The sequence below is a fragment of the Myotis nattereri genome, assembly GCF_964212035.1.
Source record: "Myotis nattereri genome assembly, chromosome: 2".
NCBI classification, from domain to species: domain Eukaryota; kingdom Metazoa; phylum Chordata; class Mammalia; order Chiroptera; family Vespertilionidae; genus Myotis; species Myotis nattereri.
This window is the reverse complement of record NC_138076.1, coordinates 55569255-55584575: the sequence shown is the minus strand read 5'-3', so window position 1 is coordinate 55584575 and position 15321 is coordinate 55569255.

Genomic DNA, 15321 nt, shown 5'->3' with positions numbered 1-15321 from the left:
GTCAACATCCATCATCATACATAGTGTTAGATTTTTTTTCTTGTGATGAAAACTTTTAAGATTTATAATTTTATGAACTTTCAAATATGCAGTACAGTGTTACTAACTATAGTTGTGATGCTGTACATGATAGATTTTTAAAAAGTGATTGAAAGAGTGCTTTCCATTTCAGAGAATTGAACACTTGTATGCTTTTGGAAGAAGTTTTAAGGAGACAAATTTTAACAACTAGGTAAGGATTAATTTAACACACATATGAATTGCTGATGTAGTCATACATCTTTCCTTAGTTCTTAAAAGTAGTTTGATTTTCTTAACCCTCAATATACCACAGTAACCTTTAACAGTTAGGTAGTCTCACATAATGCATTAATAGAATTTTAAATATTCTTTTTTGTTTAGAATTTTTTTAAAGCTTTTTAAATCTATTGTTATTTTTAATCAAATTTACTGGGGTTACATTGGTTACTAATGCCATTATATAAGTGTGAGGCATACATCTTTATATATGACATCTCTATAGTCCATTGTATGCCCATCGTCACAAAGTTTAGTCTCCTCCTGTCACCATATATTTGACCCACTTTGCCCACTTCATTTGCCCCACCCCATTTCCTAATAAAATGTTAACTTTTGGTTTCTCTTCTCACATCCTGTTCAATTTTATATTATCTTTAATTAACACCTCAAACATCTTATATTACTCTGTGCTACTTAAAATTAAATCACTGACACACCTCTTAGCCCACGGCATAAAATAAAACTCCCAATCCTGACTCCTGCGAAAGAGGCCCCAGAATGATATTTCAAAACGATTCCCCTGGTTCTACCCAAATATGTTTGTAGTTTGCATTTCCCCAGAGACAAACTCTAAAACAAATATTCACGTTCAAGTTACTTACTTGAAAGATAACTTTAGGATATGCCAGTAAAGAGTGGGAAAGCCAAGTCGGAAAGGAAAGGCAGCCAATCGCGAATGAATCAGCCAAACAGGTTCTTGCTGAGCAAAGCCACATTTCGCTTCCACTGAGAAAGTCTGGGTGCATTTCAGAATCACATAGAGGTGGGAAGAACAAGCTGGGATTTCTATGCCCCAAACTTCCTTTCATCATTGGTTGTGGGGTGCTCCTTGGGGCGGGGTGTTCATTCTGAGCCATTGCTAGAACACAGTGGCTTTGGTAGCCAGGTAAAATACACAGGGAGGGAAATGCAGGTGAAGGCAGCTGAAAATGAGGAAAGCAGGTATTAGAATAGTTTGAGGGACTTTGAGTGGGGCACCAACAGTAAGTTTCCCTCTTCAAAATCGTACAGAATAGGAAGCATAGAAATGGAAAACAATAAAATGGCAGCATGTCCAGTGACTATTTTATTTTACAATGATATTTATGCAGTTCTCTTTATAGCCCAACTTTTTATTCCTATAACATCAAGACTAAAATTTTTATTTCTTCTGTGTGAATATTTTTTCTAGTATCCTATCCTTAAGATATATCACATGTTTTGTTTTATCCCCCCCCCCCTCCAAAAAAAACACACACCTCTTTAGGTTTGCATAGTGATTTTATATCAGTTCCTTTACCATGATCTTCATTTGGACAGTCCCATTAATTTGGTTTTGCTAAAAGAATTATAGAGTATAAATCTAGAACCCAAAAAGAAGAAAGAAAGGAATGTGGTAAAGAATCATACTGTGCCTCCTATCCCTCTGCTCAGGTCAGAGATCACTAATGGATTACATCATTCCCTTTGAGAGGCACTTCGGCCTCAGAGTCAATCACGTGTTTGTCAATATCACTAACCCGCATATCCTACTGTACTCCCACCGAAATTCTTTATCATTCAAACTACAACTCAATTTTTGATCAATTCAATAGTCAACCTTTACGTCATCTATTCCTGGGCTAGAGAATACTTGTGCAGAAATGGGCATACTACGCAGATGCATACTATTGCCATTGTCTCAAACTTTATTTGGACCCCGTAACAGTGTATGGTAATGGTTAGATGTCTCCCTAGTAAGCTCTATTGCTAATCCTCCAAAACAATTTTTATTAATTACAACCTTTTGTTGCAAGTCTCCGAAAACCAACTTGAACTAGTTTAAGTAACGGGGGGCAGGGGTGGGGGGGTTTGATTTATGAAAATCTTTCTGTAATGTCTCACAGAATCAAAGAACTAGGAATAAGACTGGTTCTCTGTTACAATGAAGCAAGGGAATTAAATTTTATCTCCCTCCATATCTTTTATTATCATCTTTTGTGAATTGATCATATTTATGTTTTTGTTCAAATTGCACCTGCTCTGTCTTCTATATGTTGGGAAACATGGGAAATACAATCAAAGGACAACAGGATGTGTTATTCAGGTTTCTCTCTTAAAGTCCAGATTACTAGAAAGACTGTGGCTTTTCCAGTTCAGTTCCAGAAGTTTTAGGTGAACACTGTGATTGGTTACACTTGAACCTGGGCTAGTCATCTGTGGCCAAGGAGGCACATTGGTGATAGAATAGTTGGGCAGTTCCAGTGGGAATAATATGGATGAAATAAAATGGACAGGACAGTAACTGTCCTGTGAGGTTGATGGATAAATACTACCATAGGTACTGATTCATTAACCTTTCTACTTTATTTTTTTAAAAATACATACCCAAAGATATTTTTATTGGTTATTCTTATTGATTTTAGAGAGAAAAGAAGGGAGAGACTAAGAGAGAGGGAGGGAGAAAGAGAGAGAGAAACATTGATTGGTTGCCTACCTTAGTGGGCCCAACCGGGGATCAAACCCACAACCTAGGTATGTGTCCTGACTGGTAGTTGAACCCTGCAAGCTTTTTAGTGTGCCAGATGATGCTGAACCAACTGAGCCACAGGACCAGACTCTACTTTTCTTAAATTGTAACCTCACCATGCTATTCTTCTAAAAATATGACCTCACTTTGTTTCATGAAAATAATATGAACATGTATATAAAGCTGCATTTGTTCTTTCTCCTACCGCACCTTTCTATAATAAAATAGTGGCATCTCATAGTTATGGTGAATTTCTAGGTCCTCATTATTTATGGTTACACTTAATGTAACACTAAGTTACATTATTTATGGTTACACTTAATATGGTCTGCCATATTTTCTCTGAACTGGTCCCTAAACTCTTGCTTTTACACTACCTGGTTCAAACCACACAAGTGCCAAATAAACTTTCTGCATCAACAGCTGTCTCTACAATTGTTCTCTTAAGAGGACACCTTCTTGGAATCCTAATTCCAATAAAATAAACAATTTAGTTTGGCATGTAGGTTTCTCTAGTCCACAATACGGTATAACATACTGCCCCAGTTTTATCTCTTATCACTCCCTTATATGTATATGTTATACCTTAGATGCTTTCATTGATTTCTTTAACAGACTATGAGTTTTCCCATTCAGTGACTTTCCCCTTTCATTGCCAATATCTGTAATTCTATATTTACATTTGAAATCTCTTCACTTTTCAAGATTCATATGATTAACCATCTTGTCTGAAATGTTTTTCTTTATCTCTCTACCAAAATAATTTCATCTTCATACAAACTCCACTGTACTCTCTTATATTGTGGTAACTGGGGCACTTGTGCTTGTCCATTCACTAACTTAATTTTCTAATCCAGACATTGCATAGAACCCTCTTTGCTTTTAAAAAATAGGTTTATGTGGATTAGACGTTCATAGACCTTCTATGAACCAATAGGAAAAATATACCTTTTCAAATTTTTCTCTAGTAAAATCCACTTATACACAATATTTGCCACAAATGTAGACTTTACTAAAGTTTGCATATGGGCTCCAGTTGATGGGTTTACATTAAAATGTACACATAGGTAATATGTTTTTTATCATAGCACCCTTTCTTCGTCTTATAGATTCTGCACTTTAACATCCATTTCTCTTCTGCTCCTTTAGTCTTTTTTTTTTTATATATAACTTTCACTTTATTTCATAAAAATATGCCATTAATTATTCTACTCACCATTGGCTTTACTTTTTCTTCTTCTTTTTTTTTAAAAAATATTTAAATTCTTTATTGTTTAAAGTATTACATATGTCTCCTTTTTTCCCTATTGACCTTTTCCCAGCTGCTCCCAACCCCCAGCATATGCCCTTACCCCCCTACTATCTGTGTCCATTGGTTATGTTTATATTCACGCACACAAGTCCTTTGGTTGATCTTTTACCCCTCACTTCCCACCCTCCCCTACCTTCCCTCTGAGGTTTGATGGTCTGTTCAATGCTTCTATGTCTCTGGATCTATTTTTGTTCATCAGTTTATGTTGTTCATTATATTCCACAAATGAGTGAGATCATGTGATATTTATCTTTCTCTAACTGGTTTATTTTGCTTAGCATAATGCTCTCCAGGTTCATCCATGCTGTTGCAAATGTTAAGAGTTCTTTCTCTTTTACAGCAGCATAGTATTCCATTGTGTAAATGTACAGTAGGTTTTTAATCCACTCATCTGCTGATGGGTACTTAAGCTGTTTCCAAATCTTAGAGTTGTAAATTGTGCTGCTATGAACATAGGAGTGCATATGTTCTTTCTGATTGGTGTTTCTGATTCTTTTAGTCTTTTAGGGGAGTAAAATAGCAACATCTTCCGCCCTTCTATTTTTCTTCCTTAGAGTAAGTTCTCTACCTGAAGCTTTGGCACAGGCCACATCCCTTATATATTTTACGGAATTTATCCTCCATGCATCTTTTGTAGCATCAGTGACTGTGCCTTATGCACACTTGAAGTGCTAAGTGGCATTGAGTGACTAGGATGTTAAGAGTCCCATACCTTACACATATAGGTAATATAAGGACAGAAACAAAACTAGAGGATTATGGAACACATATCAAACTTTCAGCTCTGCCCTTTAAATTACGGGGTTCTAGTAATTATGGACATGCCCCAACTATGAATTTATCCCAGCACATTACTTTCTCTGTGGGATAAGGAAAAGTAGAAGAGAACTAAGTATGTGATGTAAATTAGATCAATAGCCTGTATGGAGAAATATATTAGGGGAGAATATTTGTATTCTCTAAATAATTTTATAAGCTCAGTTCCTGTTTTCACTTATCTACAGTTAGTGTATTCACTACAAAATATTTTCCATCTCTTAAAATGAGTTCTTTTATTTTCCCAAGTGTAAGAAGAATTATGTCTTCATGATGCCAAAATTGGGAAATTTTTTCAATGGTTGAGATTACAAAATTGATCCATGTCCTAATTAAGAACATTGTTCTCTAATGACTGCATTAATTTCTCTATGAATGTGACTTTCAGAATGGTCTATGGGAGGTAATCTTAAGTCTCCTTTAATTTTATATTATTACATCCCATGGATAACCGTTTTAGAATAAAATTATTTTAAAGGGTAGACCCTTCAAAATATCAAACTAAAATTACAAATGTGGAATTTTTCTCTTTTACCCTAAAAATTTTAATAAGTTATGTGAATTAGGATGTTGAAGCATATTTTACTAGATATTATCTCCCTGTGTATAAGAGATATGCATATTTTATTAGTCAAATCCTGATTGGAGAAATAGCACCAGTGGGAGGGATAAAGTCTAGGGATTTATCATAGGGATTTGTCCTTAGACATTTGTAGAAGCTGGTTAAACAGTTTATATAAGCCTGCTTTTCTACATTGAAAGCCGGGCCTGAAGTTGGTAGGGCAGGCCATTGGGAAGGAGGGATGGTGACGTTGGAGAGGGGACAGAGTACATCTGTGCCCCTATGGAACTGGAACTCATGTAGGTCTCCTGACATGGCCATGCCTCGACACCAGCACTGTGACTTGCATGTGAGGTTGGTGCCCTTCAGCAGGGAGCTAAGCACACAGTTGGCCCAAGAGTCAGAGAAACTCAAATCTGATGGGAGTTGGTTTCTGTGACCCATGGGAACTTGGAACTATGCAGAAAAAGGAATTCTGAGAATCACAGTTCCCACATGGACGAGCTGACACAATGTGAATCACCTTGCATATGTTAAAAATGAACAAAAGCAAAAAAAATCCAAACATTCCCATTTTTTCCCCCTGGAACAAACATGAATATCTTTTGGTCCATGTTACGTTTTCCTCAGGATTCTTCTCATTACAGATTCTGTGCCCGCATCAGATAACGTCTTAGGAAGTCTCATCCAGGTTACCTTTCCTCCAGACACACTGGATATGATCTTAATTACCAAGGATATTAAGAGAAGATAACAAGGGAAGCAACAGCCATACGATGTGGTAATTATCAGTCTGGGACCTGGAAGCTTTAAGAAAAATATTGGGTAATAAGGACTTGGAGACTTGCATGTTTAATGTCTTCATTCATAGTGACCTGATGGGTGTGTTTATTACCATGGTAAAGATCTTATGTTCAAATTCAAACCCCACCTGAGAGGACTGGAAGGCTATTTAAATTGTCAGGGCAGTCTGATAAACGAGCCAGGGCTGCATACAAACCATTAGTGCAAAGGGCGAGGATACATGTAACACACAGGGCAATAAACAAAGAGAACCTTGTGTAGAGTGTAAGAGAAGCATAATGCCTACCGACTGCCCGAGGCTTTGAAAGCAATTTACTGAGAAAGCTTTTACAGTAGCCCACTTTGGAGCCATTGATAATTAACCAAACAAGTAATTCAAAGTATGTCCAACCAGTTTCAGCAAACTTCTTTGGGGAGTTGCAATACTTTGAATTCCATATTATGATACGATTGGATCAGTGTCTTCAGCTGCAGCGTGTAAACACACACTTGATTCATGATCGTGTGGCTAATAACTTAAGATCAATATTTCAAATGATGTAATAGAAAAACAGCACGGAAGCTCTCATCAGTAATAAAGAGCAATTGAGCCTTAGTTGTGGGCATATGGAGTCATTATGAATTCTGCCAAATCTATAGATTTATGCTTATACAAATTACTGAATGATAAAAGAGATAGCATTTTCTTATAACTTATTAAACACTATAGATTTATTCATATATGACACCCAGAAACCAAAAGTATATTCTCTCCACTGATACTTGTGGGGCCTGAATATAGAGCTGATATTTCTGCTCTGCGGGGACGCTCAGCGTTTTTCTCTGTCTTGCTAGGAGATGTAAAGCTTGTGTTACTCATACGCTATGCAGTGGTCGGCAAACTGCGGCTCGCGAGCCACATGCGGCTCTTTGGCCCCTTGAGTGTGACTCTTCCACAAAATACTGACTTCTGCGAACGGGCCACGAAGTTTCAATCGCACTGTACGTGTGTGCCCGCACGTGGTATTTTGTGGAAGAGTCACACTCAAGGGGCCGAAGGGCCGCATGTGGCTCGCGAGCCGCAGTTTGCCGACCACGGGAAGGGATCTTCTTAGTGCTAGTTTCTGCTTCTGTATAACCAGGGAGGGGCATCATTACTCTTCTCCCACAGGGTCAACTGGAGAGTCACCCAACATAGCAGAAGGCAAAGGGAGTTCTAAACAGTAACGCGCTAATGAAAATGGCAGCTACTCTCTGATTTGCATCTCAGGTTTCTAGTACGTCAGGGGCTAGTGACCAAGGACAACCGCTCATGTAAAAGGACCTAAATTGAGGTGTCTCTTTGATTTGTGAACCCCCTGCTTTCTACCTTCGACATTCTCCTGATGCACACTGAAAGAGACATAACCTGATCTTTCTCGTAGCCTGACATTCTTTTCCTTTTCAGTAAAAGTGTGGGAAGCAGCATCACATTCTTTCTTCATCCTTTTCATTATTCTACTATTCATGGTCAGCAGAATTTCTCATAGTGGGTCACAGGTTATCCATTTCCAGAATTGATTGGAATAAACTCTGTTTGGATATGGATGGGATTGCCCTTTCAGTAAATAATAGCCACCTATTTCACTCCTTTTTGCCACTCACCTGTTCTATAGCCAACCAGTCCCCTATTCTCTGGTTTATTAGCAGACTTCTGCCAACACTTAAAAGCATTTGGCCTGGATCATTGTTTGTTGATTTTTCAACATTCCTATCCAACTAAATATTAAACCCTGAGTTAGTCTAACTCTCCGATTTCTTTGCTCCTACTCCAGGGCTGTGGAGATTGCTAGGGAAAATGATGCATCCTGAATCCATGCACACCCTTGTAAAGGTCCTGTCTGGACCTAGCTATAACTCACCTAACCACAGGCAAAATGAATGGAGCAGCCAAATAAATGTATTTGCAAAATGCATTCTCCTGAACCAAGTCTCCACTGCCCACACGGTTTGAGTTCTTCCTTGCTGCTCATGCTCAGCTTCTGACCTTTTGCCTCCTCATTCCATCTGTTTGCCCCATTTCCACTTCTGGCATCTCAGCTTTTCTTACCTGCTTCATCTCCTGGCTTCAAGCTGGTTTCTCTGGGTTGCCAAGTTCGAACTGATTATCTAATATTCTGAATACCTTGGCTTGAGCCCAGGACTTGATTTCACAACATTTTCTGATGGGTAGCCTCAGAAAGGTTCGTGTTTTCGGGATCTGTCCTTTCCTGAGAGGATCCAGAGTTAGACATTGGTTTCCAACCCTAATTGAGCCACAAATCTTGGCAATACTTTTCCTCCCCGTTCTAATCAACTTTGCTTTTTCAAAGAAGATTTTTAATATTCTATCATTTTCACCGAACTATTTCACTAGGCCTTTCGTATTTAATTACTAACCTTGTCTTTTGTCTCCTAGAGAACACAGAAGTCATGAAAGTTCACACTCTCATTTCCCAGCCCCACTCCCCCAATACCTGTATCCCTACCAACCCTATTTTATTCAAATCTCAAAGGAAGAAAATGTCTTTGTCCTTTTCAAAGGTATCCCCTCTCTTCTCCTAATTATTCTGGAATCTTATTTTCAGCCTATGAACATGTTGGCTTATTTTCTATTGTTTGCAACACACACATACCTCTCCCCTTTAAGCCATTACTGTCATCCTATTTTCTTTTACGTCCTCAATTCTTGTATCAGTAGTTTCCCTTAACTGAGCTTTATCACCTATCCACTTAGCTTCTCCAAGATAAACTCCTTTAGCAGCTATTTTCCTCAAAGTAGACATTTATGGGAATATTTGCTTTAAGGAATTTTGTAAACTAGTAATATACTGACAAGTTCCCTCATCCATTGGCCATAATTCCTCTACAGTATGGCATTATCAGTTCCCTTATGGTGCTCCTTGATGGTTTAGTTCCCTTATTGAGTAACAATCAAGATTTTCCTATTCTGGTGCTACCTCCCAAATCTCTCTCCACTGTCAAAATCTGCAGGCCACTTCCTTTGAGCCTCTTTAAAAGGCTACTTGCCTCATCTTATACAGGCTTACATCAGTGTTTGAGAATGGCTCAATGTACAGTGCCCCATGGAGAACAGTATTTTTATAAAAATCCCTGAAGTGCCTTAATCTCAACATTATCATTGTTGTTGTTATTATTGTTAGTTGATACCACCATTAAAATTCTATGTTAGGTCAACAGCAGAAAGATATGCTTGGGTTGTAGAGTTTTTTGCTTTTAAAAATATATATATATATCTGACATCACAACATGGAAAGCCATCCTTATTTTACCCACAGTGTAGCTCTTTCTTGAGAAGAAGTTTTGAGAAAAAGGATTAAAGATGAGTAGTAGCAGAAATATTGTCTCATAATGAATTCTTTCTTTACTTTGTTCTCTCATTTTTCTCTTACTTTTCCTAATTTTCCTCAAATTTTATTCTTGTTTTATAACATTTATTTCTTAAATAATCTACCTTGCTTTCTGTTTGCAAGTATTCTATTTTTTTTAAAATATATTTTATTGATTTTTTACAGAGAGAAAGGGAGAGGGATAGAGAGCTAGAAACTTTGATGAGAGAGAAACATCGACCAGCTGCCTTCTGCACACCTCCTACTGGGGATGTGCCCGGAACCAAGGTACATGCCCTTGACCGGAATCGAACCCGGAACTTTTTAGTCCGCAGGCCTACAGTCTATCCACAGAGCCAAACCGGTTTGGCTGCAAGTATTCTAAACTGAGCTTGACTTCTCAGTATAGGATACTTCACTGTGACTTTCATATAATCCTATTTTTTCTTATCCTTATACAAAATAGGCATCTAATATGTTTCATGAGAACAAAATTATGGTAAACAAATATAAGTGGCCAAGAAATTATTTGTAGAAAAATAAAATGCAGTAAACATCAGCCAATGGTCCATTTATTTTAGTTGTCACAGCACACAATGCATGGCTTAAAATATATATTAACATCAACGTGGGTTTTATTTTTTGTGTAATGTGATCTCTCTAGAATCTTTTGTTCTCCTTTGTAAGCCTGATGAACATTACTACATAGGTGAAGTATGTTGGAGTATCTTTGATTATTTCTATTTTCAAGTTGGAAACTTGACAGTTTAGGAAAGCTACATGAGTTCCTAGGGACAGGTTTAAGTTCCTTTGGGTCAAAGTTCATGTATTATTATAGCCTGCTTTCCTGAACATGTGTGTCTGTTTCTAAAAATGAAAAAAAAAATCAATTACAATTTAGATTCAATATTATTTTGTATTAGTTCAGTTGTATAGCATAGTAGTGAGACAATCATGTACTTTACAAAGTTGAACATGTGTATCTTTATGTAGTCAGAGTTCAATAAAGGTTATTAGGCTTAAAATGCCTGGGACTTATCTTAGGTCTCCTGACCTTCTGCCCAGAATTCTTTCTATGACACGGTTTTGTTATATAAAGCGGGTATTGCAAATTGGAAGTGGGCCCCTTGTTAAACTCCGCCTACTCCCTGTAGCCATGGGCAATCCAAGATTGAACAATGGGCTTTCTAAATAGGTGCAGGGTTAGAATGGGAAGGATACTTTGCATCAATCGCAGCCACCTGCCTTTTCCTTATGGGACTAGCCACTCTATTTGATGCATTTTGGCTCCTCTCATTCTTAATAGAATCCAAGTTGTAAGCAAGATGTGGATTATAACCAACATTGTTGCTTTCCAGCCAAATGTGCACCATCTAATGACTTTCTGCTGCCACAGTGTATTAGTTTTAGTGACTAGTCATGGCCAAGGTTCATATTGCCTTCAGGGAAATATGCTAAATGTTGAAATGGAAATAGGTGAGGGGTCTGGGTATGGTGTACAAGGGGCACATTTCAGAGAGTGAGGCTCAAGGGGCATATCATTGTGTTGGGACAAAGCAGGTTAAGTCATCAGGAACTGCTTGTAAGTAATATGGTTAGAGATGCCCAGCATCTGGGCACAAGGGTGCATTTATAGTGACTATCCCACAAACCACCTAAGTGCAGATGTTCCTTGTATTTCCTTTCCATGCATCCTTGAGGTTCCCTTTTAATTCTGTCTAACTGCCCTGATTGCTTAAAGTACACACACAAAACTGGTTTAATCCAACTTAAATGGGTGATTAGTCATGTATATAATCAATGTGGCCAACTTTGAAATTTTCTCTCTTTATACTGTATAGGTTAAAAAAATCAACCAGACTTTTTTTTTTCTTAGCACTTACACATTTACTTTGGTTTATAGGATAGAAGAAATAGGTTTCAAACAAAATGAAGTTTAACCTTCTCAGTCTAGGGAAATTCTTTTAGATAAAACATTTCCAAAGTTAAATTAAACAACACATTGGCAATAGACTTCCAGATAAAGATTCTTATGAAGAATCTGCACAAAGTTAAAGATAATCATTAGACAAGTGTGTAACTAGAGCAGTGATGGCGAACCAATGACACGCGTGTCAGAGGTGACATGCAAACTCATTTTTTTGGTGGATTTTTCTTTGTTAAATGGCATTTAAGTATATAAAATAAATATCAAAAATATAAATCTTTGTTTTACTATGGTTGCAAATATCAAAAAATTTCTATAAGTGACACGGCACCAGAGTTAAGTTAGGGTTTTTCCAAATGCTGACACGCTGAGCTCAAAAGGTTCGCCATCACTGAGCTAGAGTATGGAGCACATGTAGTTAATTCATAATTAGGGTCAAGGTATGAGGAGTTCAATGGAACTGAGAAAAAATTGTTTAAATTGTTTATCCCCAAACCCTATATGTCATAACATAGCATACAGGATAAACATTATTATTTCAGTGTCTTCCAACTGAGAAAAAGTGTTTTACACACAAAACATCAATTTTAACTCCTTGCCTTAATATATATATATATATATACACACACACACACACACACATATTGTTTTGGTGGTACTATCCCCATTAAATTTAAATGATTTGAGATTCAGATTTCTCACAATTTTGTGCTAGCATCTTCTATTTATCCAGTAGCTTCACAGCCAACAAACATTTTATTGCTTTGTTAAAACACCACATGCCCCTTGCCTAATAAGAAAAATGAACAATTTATTGTACTGAAAAACCACAATTCTTTGTTGATTTAAAATTTCACCTGTTGGAAATTAGAAATCGTTTAGAAACAATGCAGACAAAATTGTAAGGAAAGAAAACACAATGTACAATCTAATCACATAATAACCTCACTTTTTAATTTTTTTAGGAAAAAAACCCAGCATCAGCTGTCTAACCATTAGCATCAATAGTGTTCATGAAAGCTGCAAAATTGAATCAAACAAATCTATGTCTCTGTAGAAAAATAGATTTCATAACAAAAGAAATAGTCTTTCCACTTTGCAATGTGTTTAAAATAACTACCTTTACTCTCCATACTTATCTAATTTATCATTAACATATAAAAATTTATATGTGGGATTTAATTCCCAGCACATAATGTATATAGATACACATATTTCTCATTCCTTCAATGTGTCTGCATGCTTTTTCTACTCTCTCTCTCTCTCCAAAAAAAAAAAAAAAAAAAGAAAAAAGAAATCTCAACTTTCCATATATCCTTTTGGCTTAGCCCAGTGGGAAACATGCTGACCACCAAGCTGAACAAGCAGATGTATGATAAGCAAGAGGCTAGTGAGTAGGGATGTTAGTGATGCAAAGGAAAAGGACCAGAAGAAGTTTGAAGAAGTAATGAAGGCAGGGAAGGGTGGGAGGGTGGGTAAGAGATCAACTGAAGGACTTGTATACATGCATATAAGCATAACCAATGGACACAAGACACGGGCCGGGGGTGGGGGTGGGGGGCGGGTTAGGGCATGTGCTGGTGTGTAGGGGAGGCCAGGAGAGGTCAATGGGAGAAAAAGGAGACATATGTACTACTCTTTGTAGTACTTAAAACAATAAAAAAGAAGTAATATGTTTTTTGGTTCTTTCAAGAGGAGATCTCTCACATAGCTCAGATGGCAACAAATTCTTCCAGGAAGTGATAAGGGCAAGGACAGGGGAGGCATTAAAACTGAGCAGGCAAATGACAATAGTGGCTTGGTGAATGTTTTTTAAAAAAGTAAAAGTGTTATTGAACTTGGACTCAACTGAAGCACAGGAGAACTTATTTCACTCACATATTATAGGATATGAATTGGAGAAGGTACAATAGAAGACCACTATCTACTGTGGATCTGCTAATTTAGCTGCACTTTGGGGAGCTCTGGCTGTAAACATACCAGCCTCCTGAATTTATCCTCAATCTGTTGCTATGCTTTGCAGCTACTAATGACATTTTCTCCATGCTAATGCCTACTTCAATCCCAGAACAATGAAAAATCCCTGCACTCGGCGTCTAGACGTCAGTGCGTTATTTAATGTGAGTTGTTATAACGGTGCCTGCAGTTTTAGTCTCGTACATACATACATAATTTACATTTAAACAGGCAAGGTGGCCACCCAGGGACGCCTGGCACAAGCACAGTGCCACCTGCATGAAGGAAAACACAGTGTTTTATGAGACAAATACATCAGTTATTTCCAGGAATGTGCACAACGTGCTGCACTAAGTAAAACAATATGATTTAAAGGATTTATAGGAAGCAAACCAGAGGGCCATAAGGGCAAAAGTAAAGGGAGTTTTTAGAAAAAAATATATTTATATCGAAAACTTACATAAAATAACACAAACATTTTCCCCAAGTTTTAAAGGTATTTTCTTCAAAGTTGAATGATTCAGAGAAGAAGTATTTACTTGAGTGGCCAGTTTTTTTCAAAAACATTAGATGTCTTAGTATTGTAGATCTTCAACTACAACACTTGTTTGGAATAACATTTACCTTCATATAAAGTATTTGGGAAATATTAGAAAGGTGCAAAGAAGGACATACACACAGATAAATCAGAAATGACCTCTTAATGATTTAGGTGTACAGCCTTCTAGTCATTTCACTTTTCCTTTTCATAAATGTTTATGCATTTTTTAAAAAAATGACATATTTGGGGGTTGAGTTCTTCCTTCTTCTCTGAGAAATAGTTTTCCAAATACCAGGTGATTGTGGGATGTCTCTTGTTGGATATGGGAAATCCACTGGCATTCTTCGGGAGGGGTCTAGTCCTTTGAAGGTCCCTTCTCTCCATCTTTTGCTCAACACAGGACTCAGTGGATGACCTTCCTTAACCCCTCTGATCTCTCAACTGAAAACTTCTCACTGCCCTGTTTGTGGCCTGACCTAAATTGCGGACACATTTTTCTCTCTGTTTTGGTCCAAATGCTGAAAACGAGGAGATGTTTCTGAAATGGGGAAATGATCACTTTCTCATTAATTTTAGAAATTTTCTTTACATATGTTACATTTCTTCTAGTCATAGTTCCTCAAATAATTATGGCATTAAAAAGCATAAAATTTGAGCCAGGCTGGTGTGGTTCAGTGGTTGAGTGTTGACCTATGAACCAGGAGATCATGGTTTGACTCCCAGTCAGGGCACATACCGAGGTTTCAGGCTCCATTCCCAGTAGGGGGAGGGGGATGTAGGAGGCAGTCCTTCAATGACATTTCTCTCTCCCATGTTTCTCTCTCTATATTCCTCTTCCTCTCTCTCTCTCTAAAAAAATAAAAAAAATATTTTAAAAAGCATAACATTGGATAATATTTTTGAAACTATAACAGGAGAAACATACTACTTAATACTTTAGTAACTTGGTTTTAAAATATTCTATATACCTTCAGATAAATTAATCATAAATTTAGTAGTGATGCCAGGAAAATCAACACTTTTAATTGAATCAGCCTTGCTGTTAATCTTTTTTTTTTAAATATATATTTTTTATTGATTTTTTTACAAAGAGGAAGGAAGCGGGATAGAGAGTTAGAAACATCGATGAGAGAGAAACATCAATCAGCTGCCTCCTGCACACTTCCTACTGGGGATGTGCCCGGAACCAAGGTACATGCCCTTGACCGGAATCGAACCTGGGACCCTTGAGTCCGCAGGTTGATGCTCTATCCACTGAGACAAACCGG